The sequence below is a fragment of the Aegilops tauschii genome, chromosome 3 (assembly GCF_002575655.3).
Source record: "Aegilops tauschii subsp. strangulata cultivar AL8/78 chromosome 3, Aet v6.0, whole genome shotgun sequence".
NCBI lineage: Eukaryota > Viridiplantae > Streptophyta > Magnoliopsida > Poales > Poaceae > Aegilops > Aegilops tauschii.
In genome coordinates this window covers 164,173,521-164,181,702 of record NC_053037.3, presented here as the reverse complement: position 1 = coordinate 164,181,702, position 8,182 = coordinate 164,173,521, and positions in this window count along the sequence as shown.

The following is an 8,182-nucleotide window of genomic DNA, read 5'->3' as shown; positions in this document are numbered from 1 at the left end:
GAAAGTCCGGAAAAAGAGAGAAGGCAAAATCCAGGCTGTCACATAGATATAGGTTTTTGTAATCTGAAAATATAAAAATAGCAAGGTAGCAAGTGGTAAGAGTGAGCGAAAACGGTATTGCAATGCTGCGAAACAAGGCATAGGGTTCATACTTTCACTTGTGCAAGTTCTCTCAACAATGATAACATAGTTAGATCATATAACAATCCCTCAACGTGCAACAAAGAGTCACTCCAAAGTCACTAATAGTGGAGAACAAACAAAGAGATTATTGTAGGGTACGAAACCACCTCAAAGTTATTTTTTCTGATCGATCTATTGGGCTATTCCTATAAGTGTCACAAACAACCCTAGAGTTCGTACTAAAATAACACCTTAAGACACACATCAATCAAAACCCTAATGTCACCTAGATACTCCAATATCACCACAAGTATCTGCGGGTTTGATTATACGATATGAATCACACAATCTTAGATTCATCTATTCAAACCAACACAAATAACTTCAAAGAGTGCCCCAAAGTTTCTACCGGAGAGTCAAGACGAAAACGTGTGCCAACACCTATGCATAAGTTCACAAGGTCACAGAACCCGCAAGTTGATCACCAAAACATACATCAAGTGGATCACGTGAATATCCCATTGTCACCACAGATAAGCACATGCAACACATACATCAAGTGTTCTCAAATCCTTAAAGACTCAATCCGATAAGATAACTTCAAAGGGAAAACTCAATCCATTAGAAGAAGGTAGAGGGGGAGAAACACCATATAATTCAACTATAGTAGCAAAGCTCGCGGTACATCAAGATCGTGCCAAATCAAGAACACGAGAGAGAGAGAGAGAGATCAAACACATAGCTACTGGTACATACCCTCAGCCCTAAGGGTGAACTTCTCCCTCCTCATCATGGAGAGTGCCGGGATGATGAAGATGGCCACCGGTGATGATTTCCCCCTCTGGCAGGGTGCCGGAACGGGCTCCCGATTGGTTTTTCATGGCTACAGAGGCTTGCGGGAGGTTCTGTTCTGGAGGTTTTGGGATTTATAGGAAGTGTTGGCGTCGGGAACAAGTCAAGGGGGCCCACAAGGAGCACACAAGGACGGAGGGCGCGCCCTAGGGGGGTGTGGGCGCCCTCCACCCTTGTGGTGGCCTCGGGACTCTTCTCTGATATCTTTTAGTTTCAGTATTTTTCATATTTTCCAAAAATAATCTCCGTAAATTTTCAGGTCAATTGGACTCCGTTTGGTATTCCTTTTCTGCGAAACTCAAAAACAGGGAAAAACAGAAACTGGCACTAGGCTCTAGGTTAATAGGTTAGTCCCAAAAATCATATAAAATAGCATATAAATGCATATAAAACATCTAAGATAGATAACATAATAGCATGGCACAATAAAAAATTATAGATACGTTGGAGACGTATCAAGAATCCCCAAGCTTAATTCCTGCTCGTCCTCGAGTAGGTAAATGATAAAACAAAATTTTTGATGTGGAATGTTACCTAACATACTTATCAATGTAATCTTCTCTATTGTGGCAAGAATATTCAGATCCATAAGATTCAAAACAAAAGTTTAATATGGACATAAAAACAATAATACTTCAAGCATACTAACAAGGCAATTATGTCTTCTCAAAATAGCATGGCCAAAGAAAGCTTATCCCTACAAAATCATATGGTCTAGCTATGCTCCATCTTCATCACACAAAATATTTAAATCATGCGCAACCCCGATGATAAGCCAAGCGATTGTTTCATACTTTTGATGTTCTCAAACTTTTTCAACTTTCACGCAATACATGAGCGTGAGCGATGGACATAGCACTATAGGTGGAATAGACGGTGGTTGTGCAGAAGACAAAAAGGAGATAGTCTCACATCAACTAGGCATATCAACGGGCTATGGAGATGCCCATAAGTAGATATCAATGTGAGTGAGTAGGGATGGCCATGCAACAGATGCACTAGACTTATAAGTTTATGAAAGCTCAAAGAAAACTGTGGGTGTGCATCCAACTCGCTTGCCCACGAAGACCTAGGGCAATTTGAGGAAGCCCATCACTGGAATATACAAGCCAAGTTCTATAATGAAAGATTCCCACTAGTATATGAAAGTGATAACATAGGAGACTCTCTATCATGAAGATCATGGTGCTACTTTGAAGCACAAGTGTGGTAAAAGGATAGTAGCATTGCCCCTTCTCTCTTTTTCTCTCATTTTTTTTGGTTTGGGCCTTCTCTTTTTTTGGCCTCTTGTTTCATTTTTTTATTTTTTTTCCGGAGTCTCATCCCGACTTGTGGGGGAATCATAGTCTCCATCATCCTTTCCTCACTGGGACAATGCTCTAATAATGATGATCATCACACTTTTATTTACTTACAACTCAAGAATTACAACTCGATACTTAGAACTAAATATGACTCTATATGAATGCCTCCGGCAGTGCACCGGGATGTGCAAAGAAACAAAAGTGACATGTATGAAAGAATTATGAACGGTGGCTTTGCCAAAAATACGATGTCAACTACACGATAATGCAAAGCAATATGACAATGATGAAACGTGTCATAATAAACGGAATGGTGGAAACTTGCATGGCAATATATCTCGGAATGGCTATGGAAATGCCATAATAGGTAGGTATGGTGGCTGTTTTGAGGAAGGTATATGGTGGATCTATGGTACCGGCGAAACTTGTGCGGTACTAGAGAGGCTAGCAATGGTGGAAGGGTGAGAGTGCGTATAATCCATGGACTCAACATTAGTCATAAAGAACTCACATACTTATTGCAAAAATCTATTAGTCATTGAAACAAAGTACTACGCGCATGCTCCTAGGGGCATAGATTGGTAGGAAAAGACCATCGCTTGTCCCTGACCGCTACTCATAAGGAAGGCAATCAATAAATAAATCATGCTCCGACTTCATCACATAACAGTTCACCATACGTGCATGCTACGGGAATCACAGACTTCAACACAAGTATTTATACAATCCACAATTACTCACTAGCATGACTCTCATATCATCATCCTCATATCTCAAAACAATCATAAGGAATCAAACTTCTCATAATATTCAATGCACTTTATGTTGGGGATCGTAGCAGAAATTTAAAATTTTGTACGTATCACCAAGATCAATCTATGGAGTCATCTAGAAACGAGAGAGAGGGGAGTGCATCTACATACCCTTGTAGATCGCGCGCGGAAGCGTTCAAGAGAACGGGGTTGATGGAGTCGTACTCATCGTGATCCAAATCACCGATGATCCTAGCGCCGAACGGACGGCACCTCCGCGTTCAACACACGTACGGAGCGGGGACGTCTCCTCCTTCTTGATCCAGCAAGGGGGGAGGAGAAGTTGATGGAGATCCAGCAGCACGACGGCGTGGTGGTGGAAGTAGCGGGATCCCGGCAGGGCTTCGCCAAGCGCAAGCGGGGAGGAAGAGGTGTCACGGGAGGGAGGGAGGCGCCAGGGCTTGGGGTGCTTCTCCCATGCGCCTCCCCACTATATATAGGGGTGGAGGGGGCTGGTTTCTTGCCCTCCAAGTCCATTGGGGCGTTGGCAAAGGTGGGGGAAAGAAATCCCATCATTTCCCTTCCCCACCGATTGTTATCCCCCTTTTTTAGGGATCTTGATCTTATCCCTTCGGGATATGATCTTATTCCTTCTAAGGTAGGATCTTGGTGTGCCTTGACCAGGGGTGTGGGGCCTTGCCCCCACTACCCACGTTCATGTGGGTCCCCCCATGCAGGTGGGCCCCACTTCGGAACCTTCTAGAACCTTCCCGGTACAATACCGAAAAATCCCGAACATTTTCCGGTGGCCAAAATAGGACTTCCCATATATAAATCTTTACCTCCGGACCATTCCGGAACTCCTCGTGACGTCCGGGATCTCATCCGGGACTCCGAACAACTTTTGGTTAACCGCATACTAATATCTCTACAACTCTAGCGTCACCGAACCTTAAGTGTGTAGACCATACGGGTTCGGGAGACATGCAGATATGACCGAGACAACTCTCCGGTCAATAACCAACAGCGGGATCTGGATACCCATGTTGGCTCCCACATGTTCCACGATGATCTCATTGGATGAACCACGATGTCGAGGATTCAATCAATCCCGTATACAATTCCCTTTGTCAATCGGTACGTTACTTGCCCGAGATTCAATCGTCGGTATCCCAATACCTTGTTCAATCTCGTTACCGGCAAGTCACTTTACTCGTACCGTAATGCATGATCCCGTGACCAAACACTTGGTCACATTGAGCTCATTATGATGATGCATTACCGAGTGGGCCCAGAGATACCTCTCCGTCATACGGAGTGACAAATCCCAGTCTCGATTCGTGCCAACCCAACAGACACTTTCGGAGATACCCGTAGTGCACCTTTATAGCCACCCAGTTACGTTGTGACGTTTGGCACACCCAAAGCACTCCTATGGTATCCGGGAGTTGCACAATCTCATGGTCTAAGGAAATGATACTTGACATTTGGAAAAGCTCTAGCATACGAACTACACGATCTTGTGCTATGCTTAGGATTGGGTCTTGTCCATCACATCATTCTCCTAATGATGTGATCCCGTTATCAACGACATCCAATGTCCATAGTCAGGAAACCGTAACCATCTATTGATCAACGAGCTAGTCAACTAGAGGCTCACCAGGGACATGTTGTGGTCTATGTATTCACACATGTATTACGGTTTCCGGATAACACAATTATAGCATGAACAATAGACAATTATCATGAACAAGGAAATATAATAATAACCATTTTATTATTGCCTCTAGGGCATATTTCCAACAGTCTCCCACTTGCACTAGAGTCAATAATCTAGTTCACATCGCCATGTGATTAACACTCATAGTCCACATCGCCATGTGACTACACCCAAAGAGTTTACTAGAGTCAATAATCTAGTTCACATCATCATGTGATTAAGACTCAATGAGTTCTAGGGTTTGATCATGTTCTGCTTGTGAGAGAGGTTTTAGTCAACGGGTCTGCAACATTCAGATCCATGTGTACTTCGCAAATCTCTATTTCATATTGTAGATGTTGCTACTATGCTCCACTTGGAGCTATTCCAAATGGTTGCTCCATTATACGTATCCGGTTTGCTACTCAGAGTCATCCGGCTTGGTGTTAAAGCTTGCATCGACGTAACCCTTTACGCCGAATTCTTCATCACATCCACAATCGAGAAAACATTTCCTTATTCCCCAGGACAATTTTGACCGCTGTCCAATGATCCACTCCTGGATCATTCTTATACCCCCTTGCCAGACACGTGGCAAGGCACATCGCGGTACACAGCATGGCATATCGTATAGAGCCTATGGCTAAGGCATAGGGGACGACCTTCGTCCTTTCTCTTTCTTCTGCCGTGGTCGAGCTTTAAGTCTTAACTTCACACCTTACAACTCAGGCAAGAACTCCTTCTTTGACTGATCCATCTTGAACTCCTTCAAGATCATGTCAAGGTATGTGTTCTGTGAAAGTCTTATCAGGCGTCTTGATCTATCTCTATAGATCTTGATACCCAATATGTAAGCAGTTTTACCAAGGTCTTCCTTTGAAAAACTCCATTCAAACAACCCTTTTTGTTTTCCAGAAATTCTACATCATTTCCGATCAACAATATGTCATCCACATATACTTATCAGAAATGTTGTAGTGCTCCCACTCACTTTCTTGTAAATACAAGTTTCTTGCAAACTTTGTATAAACCCAAAAACTTTGATCACCTCATCAAAGCATATGTTCCAACTCCGAGCTGCTTGCTCCAGTCCATAGAGGGATAGCTGGAGCTTGCATACCTTTTAGCATCCTTAGGATCGACAAAAACTTTCTGGTTGTATCACATACAGCCTTTCCTCACGGAAACCGTCAAGGAAACTTTTGTTTTGACATCCATCTGCCAGATTTCGTAAATGAAAATTCAGCAACTGCTAACATAATTCTAACAGACTTTAGCATCGCTATGATTGAGAGAGTCTCATCACAGTCAACTCCTTGAACTTGTCGGAAACTTCTTTGAGACAAGTCGAGCTTCATAAATGGTGACATTACCATCAGCGTTTGTCTTCTTCTTAAAGATCCATTTATTCTTAATGGCTTGCCGATCATTGGGCAAGTCCACCAAAGTCCATACTTTGTTCTCATACATGGATCCTATCTCGGATTTCATGGCTCCTAGCCATTTGTTGGAATCTGGGCCCACCATCGCTTCTCCATAGCTCATAGGTTCATCACTGTCCAACAACATGACCTTTAAGACAGGGTGACCACTCAGAAGTTGTATACACCCTTGTCGACCTACGAGGTTTGATAGTAAATTGATCTGAAGCTCCATGATCATCATCATTAGCTTTCTCTTCAACTGAGGCAAGTGCCACAGAAACATCTTTCTGTGCTGCGCTACTCTCTGATTGAAGTGAAGGTTCAACAACCTCATCAAGTTCTATCTTCCTCCCACTCAATTCTTTCGAGAGAAACTCTTTCTCGACAAAGGACCTGTTCATAGCGACAAACAATTTGCCCTCAGATCTGAGATAGAAGGTATACCCAATCGTCTTGTTTGGGTATTCTATGAAGACACAATTTTCCGCTTTGGGTTCGAGCTTTTCTGGCCAAAGCCTATCGACATAAGCATCGTAGCCCCAAACCTTAAGAAACAACAACTTAGGTTTCTTGCCAAACCATAGTTCATACGGTGTCGTCTCCACGGACTTAGATGGTGCCCTATTTAAAGTGAATGTAGCTGTCTCTAATGCATAACCCCAAAACGATAGCGGTAGATCGGTAAGAGATATCATAGATCGCACCATAACCAATAGGGTGCGACTACGACGCTCGAACACACCATTACGCTATGGTGTTCCAGGTGGCGTCAACTGTGAAACGATTCCACCTTGTCTTTAGTGATTGCCAAACTCACAACTCAGATACTTTTCCCTTGATCAGATCGCAGGAACTTGATCTTCTTGTTATGATGATTCTCAACTTCACTCTGAAATTGCTTGAACTTTTCAAACGTTTCAGACTTATGCTTCATTAAGTAAATATACCCATATATACTCAATTCATTGGTGAAGGTGAGAAAATAACGATATCCACCGCACGCGTCAACACTCATCGGATCGCACACATCAACATGTATGATTTCCAACAAGTCACTTGCCCGTTCCATTGTTCTAGAAAACGGGGTTTTAGTCATCTTGCCAATGAGGCATGGCTCGCATGTGTCAAGTGATTCAAAATCAAGTGACTCCAAAACTCCATCGGCATGGAGGTTCTTCATGCGCTTTACACCAATATGACCTTAAGCGGCAGTGCCACAAAAGTGGTACTATCATTATCAACTCTACATCTTTTGGCATCAATGTTATGAACATGTGTATCACCACGATCGAGATTCAATAAACCATTCACATGGGGTGCATGACCATAGAAGGTGTTATTCATGTAAACAGAATAACCATTATTCTCTGACTTAAATGGATAACCGCATTGCAGTAAACATGATCTAATCATGTTCATGCTCAACGCAGACACCAATGCAAACAACATTTATCTAGGTTCAACACTAATCTCGAAGGTAGAGGGAGCGTGCGATGGTGATCACATCAACCTTGGAAACACTTCCAACACGCATCGTCACCTCGCCCCTAGCTAGTCTCCGTTTATTCCGTAGCTTTTGTTTCAAGTTACCAATCTTAGCAACTGAACCGGTATCTAATACCCATGTGCTACTAGGAGTACTAGTAAGGTACACATCAATAACACATATATCAAATATACTTTTGTTGAAGTTGCCAGCCTTCTTATCTACCAAGTATTTGAGGCAGTTCCGCTACCAGTGACAGTTCCCCTAATAGAAGCACTTCGTCTCGGGTTTGGGTTCTTGGGTTTCTTCATTGGAGCGGCAACTGGCTTGCCATTCATGAAGTTTCCCTACTTGCCCTTTCCCTTCTTTGAAACTAGTGGTCTTGTTAACCATCAACACTTGATGCTCCTTCTTCATTTCTACTTCCGCGGCCTACCGCGAACTGCTCCGGGATCATCTCCATCCCCTGCATGTTATAGTTCATCACGAAGTTTTAGTAGCTTGGTGATAGGGACTGGAGAACTTTGTCAATCAATCTCTTA